The sequence below is a fragment of the Eptatretus burgeri genome, chromosome 12 (genome assembly GCF_056783735.1).
Source record: "Eptatretus burgeri isolate ZD-2024b chromosome 12, Ebu_testis_v1, whole genome shotgun sequence".
NCBI classification, from domain to species: Eukaryota; Metazoa; Chordata; class Myxini; order Myxiniformes; family Myxinidae; genus Eptatretus; species Eptatretus burgeri.
The window spans coordinates 93244160-93258008 of record NC_140972.1 but is presented as its reverse complement, the minus strand read 5'-3'; the positions used below and the strand labels follow the sequence as shown (position 1 = coordinate 93258008).

The following is a 13849-nucleotide window of genomic DNA, read 5'->3' as shown; positions in this document are numbered from 1 at the left end:
TTTTAATAATGTGGCAGCGTGATGTTTTTAATAATGTGGCATTGAGGTGTTTTTAATAATGTGGAATTGAGGTGTTTTTAATAATGTGGCATTGAGGTGTTTTTCACAATGTGGCATTGAGGGGTTTTTAATAATGTGGCATTGAGATGTTTTTAATAATGTGGAATTGAGATGTTTTTAATAATGTGGCAGCGTGATGTTTTTAATAATGTGGCATTGAGGTGTTTTTAATAATGTGGAATTGAGGTGTTTTTAACAATGTGGCATTGAGGTGTTTTTCACAATGTGGCATTGAGGGGTTTTTAATAATGTGGCATTGAGATGTTTTTAATAATGTGGAATTGAGATGTTTTTAATAATGTGGCATTGAGGTGTTTTTAATAATGTGGCATTGAGGTGTTTTTAATAATGTGTCATTGAGGTGTTTTTAATAATGTGGCATTGAGGTGTTTTTAATAATGTGGCATTGAGGTGTTTTTAATAATGTGGCATTGAGGTGTTTTTAATAATGTGGCATTGAGGTGTTTTTAATAATGTGGCATTGAGGTGTTTTTAATAATGTCGCATGGAGGTGTTTTTAATAAGGTGGCATTGAGGTGTTTTTAATAATGTGGCATTGAGGTGTTTTAATAATGTGGAATTGAGGTGTTTTTAATAATGTGGCAGTGAGATGTTTTTAATAATGTGGCAGTGAGATGTTTTTAATAATGTGGCAGTGAGAGGTTTTTAATAATGTGGCAGTGAGATGTTTTTAATAATGTGGCAGTGAGATGTTTTTAATAATGTGGCAGTGAGATGTTTTTAATAATGTGGCAGTGTGATGTTTTTCATAATGTGGCAGTGAGATGTCTTTAATAATGTGGCATTGAGGTGTTTTTAATAATGTGGCATTGAGGTGTTTTAAATAATGTGGCAGTGAGGTGTTTTTAATAATGTGGCATTGAGGTGTTTTAAATAATGTGGCAGTGAGATGTTTTTAATAATGTGGCAGTGAGATGTTTTTAATAATGTGGCATTGAGGTGTTTTTAATAATGTGGCATTGAGGTGTTTTAAATAACGTGGCAGTGAGGTGTTTTTAATAATGTGGCATTGAGGTGTTTTAAATAATGTGGCATTGAGGTGTTTTTAATAATGTGGCATTGAGGTGTTTTTAATAATGTGGCATTGAGGTGTTTTTAATAATGTGGCATTGAGGTGTTTTTAATAATGTGGCATTGAGATGTTCTTAATAATGTGGCATTGAGGTGTTTTAAATAATGTGGCAGTGAGATGTTTTCAATAATGTGGAATTGAGATGTTTTTAATAATGTGGCATTGAGGTGTTTTTAATCATGTGGCAGTGGGGTGTTTTTAATACCGTGGCAGTGGGGTGTTTTTAATAATGTGGCAGTGAGATGTTTTAATAATGTGGCAGTGAGGTGTTTTTAATACCATGGCAGTGAGATGTTTTTAATAATGTGGCATTGAGATGTTTTTAATACCGTGGAAGTGAGGTGTTTTTATACCGTGGCAGTGGGGTGTTTTTCATAATGTGGCAGTGGGGTGTTTTTAATACTGTGGCAGTGGGGTGTTTTTAATACCGTGGAAGTGAGGTGTTTTTAATACCGTTGCAGTGAGGTGTTTTTAATAATGTGGCATTGAGGTGTTTTTAATACCATGGCAGTGAGATGTTTTAAATAATGTGGCAGTGAGATGTTTTTAATAATGTGGCATTGAGGTTTTTTTCATAATGTTGAATTGAGATGTTTTTAATAATGTGGCATTGAGGTGTTTTTAATAATGTGGCATTGAGGTGTTTTTAATACCGTGGAAGTGGGGTGTTTTTAATAATGTGGCAGTGAGATGTTTTCAATAATGTGGCATTGAGGTGTTTTTAATAATGTGGCATTGAGGTGTTTTTAATAATGTGGCATTGGGGTGTTTTTAATACCGTGGCAGTGGGGTGTTTTTAATAAGGTGGCAGTGGGGTGTTTTTAATCATGTGGCAGTGTAATGTTTTTAATAATGTGGCATTGAGGTGTTTTTAATAATGTGGCATTGAGGTGTTTTTAATAATGTGGCATTGAGGTGTTTTTAATAATGTGGCATTGAGGTGTTTTTAATAATGTGGAATTGAGGTGTTTTTAATAATGTGGCATTGAGGTGTTTTTCGTAATGTTTCATTGAAGTGTTTTTGGTAATGTGGCATTGAAGTGTTTTTAATAATGTGGCATTGAGGTGTTTTTAATAATGTGGCATTGAGATGTTTTTAATAATGTGGAATTGAGGTGTTTTTAATAATGTTGCATTGAGGTGTTTTTAATCATGTGGCATTGAGATGTTTTTAATAATGTGGAATTGAGGTGTTTTTAATGATGTGGCAGTGAGATGTTTTTCATACCATGGCAGTGGGGTATTTTTAATAATGTGGCATTGAGGTGTTTTTAATAATGTGGAATTGAGGTGTTTTTAATAATGTGGCAGTGAGATGTTTTTAATAATGTGGCATTGAAGTGTTTTTAATCATGTGGCATTGAGGTGTTTTTAATAATGTGGCTTGAGGTGTTTTTAATAATGTGGAATTGAGATGTTTTTCATACCATGGCAGTGGGGTGTTTATAATAATGTGGAATTGAGATGTTTTTAATAATGTGGCAGTGAGATGTTTTTAATAATGTGGCAGTGAGATGTTTTTAATAATGTGGCATCGAGGTGTTTTTAATAATGTGGCATTGAGGTGTTTTTAATAATGTGGCATTGAGGTGTTTTTAATACCGTGGAAGTGGGGTGTTTTTAATAATGTGGCAGTGAGATGTTTTCAATAATGTGGCATTGAGGTGTTTTTAATAATGTGGCAGTATGATGTTCTTAATAATGTGGCATTGAGGTGTTTTTAATAATGTGGCATTGAGGTGTTTTTAATAATGTGGCAGTGAGGTGTTTTTCACAATGTGGAATTGAGGCGTTTTTAATAATGTGGCAGTGGGGTGTTTTTAATAATGTGGCAGTGAGATGTTTTAATAATGTGGCAGTGAGGTGTTTTTAATACCATGGCAGTGAGATGTTTTTAATAATGTGGAATTGAGATGTTTTTAATAATGTGGCAGCGTGATGTTTTTAATAATGTGGCATTGAGGTGTTTTTAATAATGTGGAATTGAGGTGTTTTTAATAATGTGGCATTGAGGTGTTTTTCACAATGTGGCATTGAGGGGTTTTTCATAATGTGGCATTGAGATGTTTTTAATAATGTGGAATTGAGATGTTTTTAATAATGTGGCATTGAGGTGTTTTTAATACCGTGGCAGTGGGGTGTTTTTAATAAGGTGGCAGTGGGGTGTTTTTAATCATGTGGCAGTGTAATGTTTTTAATAATGTGGCATTGAGGTGTTTTTAATAATGTGGCATTGAGGTGTTTTTAATAATGTGGCATTGAGGTGTTTTTAATAATGTGGCATTGAGGTGTTTTTCGTAATGTTTCATTGAAGTGTTTTTGGTAATGTGGCATTGAAGTGTTTTTAATAATGTGGCATTGAGGTGTTTTTAATAATGTGGCATTGAGATGTTTTTAATAATGTGGAATTGAGGTGTTTTTAATAATGTTGCATTGAGGTGTTTTTAATAATGTTGCATTGAGGTGTTTTTAATCATGTGGCATTGAGATGTTTTTAATAATGTGGAATTGAGGTGTTTTTAATGATGTGGCAGTGAGATGTTTTTCATACCATGGCAGTGGGGTATTTTTAATAATGTGGCATTGAGGTGTTTTTAATAATGTGGAATTGAGGTGTTTTTAATAATGTGGCAGTGAGATGTTTTTAATAATGTGGCATTGAAGTGTTTTTAATCATGTGGCATTGAGGTGTTTTTAATAATGTGGCTTGAGGTGTTTTTAATAATGTGGAATTGAGATGTTTTTCATACCATGGCAGTGGGGTGTTTATAATAATGTGGAATTGAGATGTTTTTAATAATGTGGAATTGAGGTGTTTTTAATAATGTGGCAGTGAGATGTTTTTAATAATGTGGCAGTGAGATGTTTTTAATAATGTGGCATCGAGGTGTTTTTAATAATATGGCAATGAGGTGTTTTTAATAATGTGGCAGTGAGATGTTTTTAATAATGTGGAATTTAGATGTTTTTAATCATGTGGCATTGAGATGTTTTTAATAATGTGGCATTGAGGTGTTTTTCATAACGTGGAAATGAGGTGTTTTTAATAACGTGGCATTGAGGTGTTTTTAATAACGTGGAATTGAGGTGTTTTTCATAACGTGGAATTGAGGTGTTTTTCATAACGTGGCACTGAGGTGTTTTTAATAACGTCGCATTGAGGTGTTTTTAATAATGTGGCATTGAGGTGTTTTTAATAATGTGGCATTGAGGTGTTTTTCATAATGTTGCATTGAGGTGTTTTTAATAACGTGGAGTTGAGGTGTTTTTAATAACGTGGCGTTGAGGTGTTTTTAATAACGTGGCGTTGAGGTGTTTTTAATAACGTGGCGTTGAGGTGTTTTTAATAACGTGGCGTTGAGGTGTTTTTAATAACGTGGCGTTGAGGTGTTTTTAATAACGTGGCGTTGAGGTGTTTTTAATAACGTGGTGTTGAGGTGTTTTTAATAACGTGGCGTTGAGGTGTTTTTAATAATGTGGCGTTGAGGTGTTTTTAATAATGTGGAATTGAGGTGTTTTTAATAATGTGGCATTGAGGTGTTTTAATAATGTGGCATTGAGGTGTTTTTAATAATGTGGCATTGAGGTTTTTTTAATAATGTGGCAGCGTGATGTTTTTAATAATGTGGCATTGAGGTGTTTTTAATAATGTGGAATTGAGGTGTTTTTAATAATGTGGCATTGAGGTGTTTTTCACAATGTGGCATTGAGGGGTTTTTAATAATGTGGCATTGAGATGTTTTTAATAATGTGGAATTGAGATGTTTTTAATAATGTGGAATTGAGGTGTTTTTCATACCATGGCAGTGGGGTGTTTTTTACAATGTCGCATTGAGATGTTTTTCATACCATGGCAGTGGGGTGTTTATAATAACTAGTGCGGGCCCGTAGGTGCGTGCCCATAGGTGCGTGCCCGTAGGTGCACTCATAAATGACGACTGGATTGGGGAATTGTTTCAATTAGATCGGACCAACCGTATCATAAATGGCCATAACTTGGGAAACATGCTCAGGTCCCCAGCATCAATTGTGACGTCATATCAAACGAAGAAGACGAAGAATTGTGACGCCCCCTCTCTCTCCCCTCCTCACACCCCCTCCCCTGTCCCCCTCTCTCGACCCCTCTCTCCCCCCTCCCTCTGTGAATGTATTCACAAATGTCTACCAAGCACAACAATTAATTTTAACCTTGGGAAAATAAACAGCTTTCAAACCCTTGGGAAACAGCTCTTTCCCTTGGGAAAATTCAAACCTTGGGATTAATTAAGAATTTGAACAATTAATTCAAACCTTGAGAAAAAAACAGCTTTCAAACCTTGGGAAACACTTGGGAAACAGCTGAAATGGATGAAGAACGATATCAAACCTTGAAAAGGCACAAACTCAGGTCCCCAGCGTCGATTGTGACGTCATACCAAACAAAGAAGAAGAAGAATTGTGACGTCAACCATGCAAAAAAAAAAGAATAAACATTGTGACGTCATTCGTGACGTCATAGCACCGTGTCCTGTCATTGGTTTACAGACGTTATTGGTCATTATTGGTTGACAGACAATATATAGGTCGTTATTGGTTGAGAGACATTGCTCATTGTATCACGTTATTCTTTTTATTACTGCCAATTATTGTGCTATTATTATTATTAATATGCTGTTATCATTATTCTGAGATATCTTTGGGGAAAAATGGCATGATAAGGTGGAACGACACTTCAGCTGCGATATATACACCTTTCCAACACTGAAAAAAGCAATAAAATGGCCGTAACTTGGGAACCGCTCGTCCGATTAATATCAAACCTTGAGAAGGCACATCCGCGGGTCCCCAGCAATATTCCTGGCAAGTTTCAATCGGATCGGACCGGTGGTCGTCGAGAAACGGCGGTTGCAGACAGACACACACACACACAGATTGCTAGAATTATAGATAGACTCGTGCATGCCCGTAGATGCGTGGCCGTACGTGCAAACCCTCCCCCCCCCCGCAAAAAAACTCAAACCGCGTGCCAGAAACAACAACCACACAAGCCGTTCCTTCGCTTTCACGTGCCCGTACGTGCGTGGCTGTACGTGCAATATATATATATATATATATATATATATATATATATATATATATATATATATATATATATATATATATATATATATATATGTATATACATCCTTTAAAACCGCTTGCCAGGAACAACCACACAGGCCGTTCCTTCGCTCTCGCGTGGCCGTACGTGCGTGGCCGTACGTGCGTGTCCGTACGTGCATGGCCGTACGTGCGTGCCCATACGTGCGTGGCCGTACATACAAAAAAAAAAATTTCAAACCGCGTGCCAGAAACAACAACCACACAGGCCGTTCCTTCGCTCTCGCGTGCCCATATCTGCATGGCCGTACATTCAAAAAAAAAAAACTTTCAAACAACCACACAGGCCATTCCTTCACTCTCATAAACGACGACTGGATTGGGGCATTGTGTTTATCTATAAATGCGGATAAGAAATCAAGGAATTATTAGAATAGTGTCATCACTATCCAAAAGTAGTGCGTGCCCGTACGGAATGTTCACATCATTCCACGAATTATCGCTTGCATTGAAGTAACAACTGCTGTGATACTTACACACAGAGTTAATTAAAATCAAGTTTGCCTCCCTGTCTTTGCGTGCCATGACATTCGCTGCCATTTACCATTGGCACTCCTACCCCACGGTAACTAAGGCACCGATCGATCCCCATCGTAACCAGCACGGCACGTGACGTCATCGTCGGCCGGCCGTGCACCGGCCTACGCAGCCACGCCCACGCAGCATGTGTCCTGTCATTGGTTGGTAAATAAATGGCCATAACTTGGGAATCAATTGTCCGATTAATATCAAATCTTGAAAAGGCACATACTCAGGTCCCCAGCAATATAGCTGGCAAGTTTCAATTAGATCGGACCAGTGGTTGTCGGGAAACAGCGGTCACAGACACACAGACACACACACACACAGAGACACAGACACAGATACACACACACACAGATTGCTGGAATTATAGATAGATGAAATGAGGTCAATGAGATGACAAATGAAGGGGTTGAATGCAGACTGCAGAGCAATGAGTCAGGAAACCCGTCGTTGTGAATCGTTTTTACCACCAAATTGAGATGTATTTTGTTGGCAAGCATGTTGATTCGAGCTGAGTTCCTTAACACTTCCAAAGGCCACAGCGTTTTGACAATTGGAAACAAAAAAAAGTTGTGCACTTTTTTTGATAAATTATTTTTGGAACAATTTTTCTTCAATAAATAAATAATAATAAAAATCGTCTCCATGTTCACACCTTTATCTCGTAAGCACCTGTTCATAAACAACATCGCTGAGGAAACGGCACTTCTTTGTTTCCTCGTCCAGGGCAAAAATACGGAGGCTGCTGGATCTGCCAACGTTTTGATAAATTATTAGTTTTAACCAATTATTCAATTGGTGCAAACGTATTTTGCCTTTTCGCAAGGAAAAACACGAAGAGAAGAGAAGAGAAGAGACGAGAAGAGAGGAGAAGAGAGGAGAAGAGAGGAGAAGAGAGGAGAAGAGAGGAGAAGAGAAAAAACCCGTAATGGCGAATGCGGCTGAGTTTCTCTTCCCCATCGACCACGGCTACGCAGCAACGCTTCCTGTCATTGGTTGATAAAAATGGCCGCAGCAACGGTTCCTGTCATTGGTTGGTAAATAAATGGCCATAACTTGGGAAGCACTTGTTCGATTAATATCAAACCTTGAAAAGGCACATCCTCAGGTCCCCAGCAATATACCTGGCAAGTTTCAATTAGATCGGACCAGTGGTTGTCGAGAAATGGCGGTCACACACACACACACACACATTGCTGGAATTATAGATAGATGTGGCATTGAGATGTTTTTAATACCATGGCATTGAGGTGTTTATCCTGTACGTCATTGGGAGGGGGAGTGTCCACTCGTTCAGCCGGTTTAAACTGTCCGTTCGTTGAAAGGGAAACGTTAATATTAATCTGTGAGTCGTTGTTACTCGGTTCAGCCGTATAAGGCTGCGTTTTTCGAAGAGGGCAAAACTATTTCATATGTCCCACTGCACCACAACCAAAGCACTTTAGGGTGTCAGTGTTAACATATACTTGGTAGTCGTGACTATTTACAGTGAACTTTAAAATGACGTTCAGAGAGGGATAATCCTTGTTGAGTACCATAAATACTTGTCTACGGAAACACATCACGTGACTGGCACTTCCATCTTTACAAAGTGAGCATTATTAGGGGGGACACACAGTGTCCATAGCACTGCAGCGCTTTCAGGATTAAATTACTGCTCAGGAATGGCGGTACATTTGAGATAACCACTTTCTGAGCAGGAGTATCTAAGGATACGTCATCACAAAGTGTCCTGAGTCGAGGGACAAGCCTTGTTGAACGATGAGAGCAACGTGCTCTTCGTCGGACACAAACACGATTACTCGTTTATTCATCCGCGACACGGCTCGTACCTCACCAAACCCGATTTTGTTCCCGATCACGAGAACAATCGCCTCCACCGAAACGCCCTCCGGTGGGGAGCATGCGACGCCATTCTTGCGCGATAACCGTTCGAACGCGGAATATCGCTGTGAACGAGCGGCCGCCATGTTTCAACACACGACGACCGACGTCTTCCTAACTCAGGAAGAGGAAGTTACCAATACACTCCAACTTTTCCCGAACCTTGGGAAAGGGAGCGCTAATTGAACAAAATAAGAAAAGATGAGCGAAATAAAAAAGCAAAATAAAGGTTTAAAGTGAAATGTTTTTGGATTTTGAAACGACTAACTAACTAACCCTAACCCTAACCCTAACAACTAACACCGCCCAGGAACCAACGATACCCTGACTAGCGCTGCGACGTGCTCTCTCTCTCTCTCTCTCTCTCTCTCTCTCTCTCTCTCTCTCTCTCTCTCTCTCTCTCTCTCTCTCTCTCTCTCTCTCTCTCTCTCTCTCTCTCTCTCTCTCTCTCTCTCTCTCTCTCTCTCTCTCTCTCTCTCTCTCTCTCTCTCTCTCTCTCTCTCTCTCTCTCTCTCTCTCTCTCTCTCTCTCTCTCTCTCTCTCTCTCTCTCTCTCTCTCTCTCTCTCTCTCTCTCTCTCTCTCTCTCTCTCTCTCTCTCTCTCTCTCTCTCTCTCTCCTCTACACAGAGGGGAAACACGGGGAAAACCTCACAAACAAAAAAACACGAACAGAGAGGAACGGAATGGGGAGTGTGGAAACACAAACCAGCACAACGGAGGACAGGTACTGACGACACGAAGCAAGCAGCAGCCATGACAGTACACACGACGTACCAACGGCCAGCAGGGGTGAGAGAGAGAGAGAGAGAGAGAGAGAGAGAGAGAGAGAGAGAGAGAGACAGGGACAGGGACAGGGACAGGGACAGGGACAGGGACAGGGACAGGGACAATGAAAAAAAAAAAAGAAGAGAGAGAGAGAGAGGTGAGGGGTGGAGGTGCGGTTAGTAAAGATAATGATAGGTTCTGCTTAATGACCGAAAACACACACACACACACACACACACACACACACACACACACACACACACACACACACACACACACACACACACACACACACACACACGTCAGAACAGCTGTACACACAACGACACAACAGAGTTTGTAAAGTAATCTGCTGGCACATCTGCAAAAACTTTGATGTCCCAGTTCCAGAAAATTTGTGGGAACATGAACCAAAAGTAATCACTGAAAACATGGAAGTACTGCTCACGTACGAACTAATGATCCCATTGAGAGTGAACATCGAAAACAAAACGTTGTGACCAGATATCATACTTAGGTACAAAAAAGGAGAAGAAGGCATTGCTGATTGAGGTGTTAATAGCAGTGATTTTGGACTAAACAATGCAGAAATCAAGAAAATGACCAAACACCAAGACCTCAAGAATGAAGTGAGAAGATCCTGGAAGCTGAAGAATGCCAAAGTTGTCCAGTGATAGCTGGACCTTCAGGAATGATGACAAAGAACCTCACAGAGATATTAAATATAGGGGCAATACCTCTGGGCACTCACCTGGAAGTGGCTGGATAAGATAACCAGACAACCACTGGTAGGCATGGATGACCCACAATATATATATATATATATATATATATATATATATATATATATATATATATATATATATATATATATATATATATACATTGGAGAAGAAAGTAAATACCTATGGATTTTTATTAAATGTCATGAACAAACCTTGGTACATCATGGATGATAAAGGTTGTGGTCAAGTGTCATCGAAATTGTGTGCGTGGTTTCAGAAAAGAAAGCAAATACATATTGGGGGGGGGGTGGGGGGGAAACTCCCTCCCCCCGTAGAACCCCTTTGACTCTTAATGTTTTTTAAAATGTCATGAACAAATTTTGGTACATCACAGGTGGTGAAGATGGTGCTCAAGTTTCATCGGAATTGCATGTATAGTTTCTGAGAAGAAAACAAATGCATATTTTGGGGGGCAACCCCCCTTTCCCCATTGACCCTCCTAGACCCCAATTTTTTTTCATGTCATGAACAAACTTTGGTCCATCACGGGTGGTGAAGATGGTGGTCAAGCAAGATTCATCAGAATTGCATGTGTAGTTTTGGAGAAGAAAGCAAATGCATATTTTGGGCAGCAACCCCCCTTAAAGCCAGATTATTCTGATGTCATGAACAAACCTTGGTACGTCATGGGTGATGAATGTTGTCGTGAATTTTCATTGGAATTGTGTGTATCGTTTGAGAAGAAACAATAAGAGTGAAATGCCCCCCCCCCCACCAAACTCCCTCTGTCGACCCCGTTTTTTTTATGCCATCACAGGTTATGAAGGTTGTGGTCAAATTTCATTGAAATCGTATGTGTAGTTTCTGAGAAGAAGTTGCAAGCATTTGTGGACGGACGGACAGACGGACAGATGACGCGCCATCCCAGAAGCTCCGCAGAACTATTTTACATGTGAGCGAAAAACACTCACAATATTAAAACAAACGAACTACAGTTGGAAACCGTCAGGGCCTCAGTAACGATCCTGAAGAGAGCCCTCGGCACAAAACTTCACAGCTTGGTTCATGAATCGTGACCCCTTACCGAAATAAAGGTGGATACCTTGAGACCACCCTGGGAGGACTCCATTCCACATTCTGAAACCCCATATGTAGTTATCAATCAACCACGCATGCACCAATCAACCAACCAGAAAGATTGGCTCGGTAATTTAGAAAACACGTTGATACGGCAAACGGCTCGTAAAATCAGGTGTTTTCAAATCTATTTTGCTTTAAAACTCACAAAGAGAAACATTTAACCTTTGTGAAGCAAATCCGATAACCAAATGCTTTAGAAACAGCCAGGAGGACAAAGGAAACCCTGAAAGAACCTCCATAAGATACGAGACGAAACTTTGCCACCACGGCCCCTGTAGCAGGCATGGCATGTCCACACACCGCGGAGAGTCCGTACAGATCCAAATCTACCCATATGTACCACGTCCATGTGTGCTGTGCCTGTATACATGTCTCTACCTTGTAATAACTGTTGACTGTACATACCGATCAGGACACAAACTCTTCTGCACAGCTCGGTAAAGTGGCTCAAGCACTCAAGCACTCCAACGGAATGTCTGGCTTGGCAAGCGATTACCGATTGCCTTCGATACAACTCTGCACCCAGAAATGCCTGTGCAATGTCTGAATTGGACAAATCAAGCTTTTCTCGGAGTCGGAACTGCTGATACTTTCAAATCTGGAGCTTACATTTTGTAATAATGCTTAGTTTAAGAGATTCTTTCGGTTATTAATATTGACCCGATGCACTAAGCGAGTGACGTCACAGCGGAAGGTAAGGCTCCGTCATATTGAGTGGCAAAAAATCATGGCTACCATGCATGTGTCACGCGAACTTCTGGGCTATTTCCATGGATTAGATGACATTTCTAAGAAGAGGTACTGCGAAAAACAGAAGCTGTGTGGTCTTAGTGAAGATCCTTATATTATTTCAAAGGATTAAATGGACAACAGAAAGGAAATTTTGGGCCTCAAATCGTTTTCCCTGACATCTATGTTCACCTTGTTGAAATGCCGAGTCCTTACACTCAAGCCATCCTGAAAGCCTTCAAGAGTATGGACGCTTACTCGTATTTCGCCGGGTTTGTTAGTGACATAATCTCAACGAAAGCTGACAAGAACTGTATTATCGTGAGGTAAAGGTAAGCCTGTTTTCTTTCATTTCACTATTATTGTATTCGTTGTTGCTTGTTTTGTTCAGCAACCAGCGTCACTTTTTTAACCTGACTGCTGCCATAAGTTAATTTCAAGTGAAGCTCTTGTCTAAATGCTAAGTTTGTAGAAAATCTTCGTTCATCAGTTTGCTCACAGATAAATTATATTTTTTCCATGACAAACATCCGGTGTAATGCCACACTGCTGTGGATATTTCCAAGTGCTAGTTAACCTCCGCCATCGAAGATCGGAGGTTACTGTTTTCACGCCTTTCTGTTTGTTTGTTTGTTTGTTTGTTTGTGAACAGTATTACGGAAAAACTCCTCGACAGATTTCGACGAAACTTGGTGGGGGTTTAGGTATGGTCCAAGGATCATGCCATTAGATTTTTTTTATTTTTTTTTTTTGTATACCTTGGTCGAGGCTCGTATGAGAGCTAACACACAACTCACAGCAAGGAGGCATGAGACAAGAGGGGCGGGAGTGGAAGGGACAAAACAGTGGGGAACAGACACATTAGGTGAACTGTGGAAGGGAGAGGGATGGGGATGGGACGGGGAACATGGCGAAGAGAAGATGGACATTACAGGGACTTTCAGGAAGGAAAGCAGGGGAATTGAAGGAAGTGGGCTTGGGTGGATTATCGGGGGTAGAAAAGATCGAGGATTTGGATTGGGGAAGATAAGAGGTGGTGGTGAACAGCTGTTTTGAAAGCCTGGAGGGAAGAATGGGAAAGAATAGAGTGAGGAAGTTTATTCCAAAGGCGGGAAAAAAGAGGAATGAAAGAGTGAAGATGAGCAGTGATTCATGATTTTGGTAGTTTTACCAGAAGGGGGTTGTTGGCGGACCTTGAGCGCCCTGTGGAAATGTGGTGGAGACAAATCGCAGAGAGAGCAGGGGGGGGCAAGGCTGGAGAGGAGTCGGTAGAAGACAGAAAGACCACCGACCAACCTACGGTGATTGAGTGAGAGGCCCAAAGACTCAGCTTCATTGCGGGAGATGCCGATGATCTTAAATGCCCTGGTTTGGACAGCGTGAAGCCGAGAAAGGTGGGAGGCAGGAGCACCAGCCCAGAGGTGAGAGCAGTACTCCATCAGGCTACGGACAAAAGCTTTGTAAGTGGTCAGGAGCTCAAGAGGGCCAAGGAAGGACTTAGCACGACGGAGGATTCCCAGTCGGTGACTGGCTTTTGAGGCGAGGTTGGAAATGTGACTTTCCCAGGAAAGGTCATGGCAGATAGTGAGACCCAGAAGCTTGAAAGAAAAGACTTCTTTCAGAGGATTGTTGAGAAAGTGGATGGGGGGGTTTTCTAAACGGTCCTTTCGAAGAGACATAGTGAGAGTGTGAGATTTGTCTGGATTGAAAGACATGTTCCACATTTCGGACTTTGTCCCCCCCCCCCCCAAAAAAAAATTTAGAGAAATTTTTTTTTGTTGTTTTTGCA

At 40.4% G+C, this 13849-nt stretch overlaps 1 long non-coding RNA gene across 1 annotated transcript in view; it reads right to left on the bottom strand.

The window, feature by feature from the left end:
• The window catches only part of LOC147016149 (uncharacterized), a 48479-nt gene extending 42274 nt beyond the window's left edge, over positions 1-6205 (bottom strand). Inside the window, exon 1 of the long non-coding RNA XR_015050033.1 lies at positions 5469-6205. This is a non-coding gene — a long non-coding RNA (uncharacterized LOC147016149). The remainder of the gene's footprint in view (positions 1-5468) is intronic.
• Between the last annotated feature and the right edge of the window lie 7644 nt (positions 6206-13849).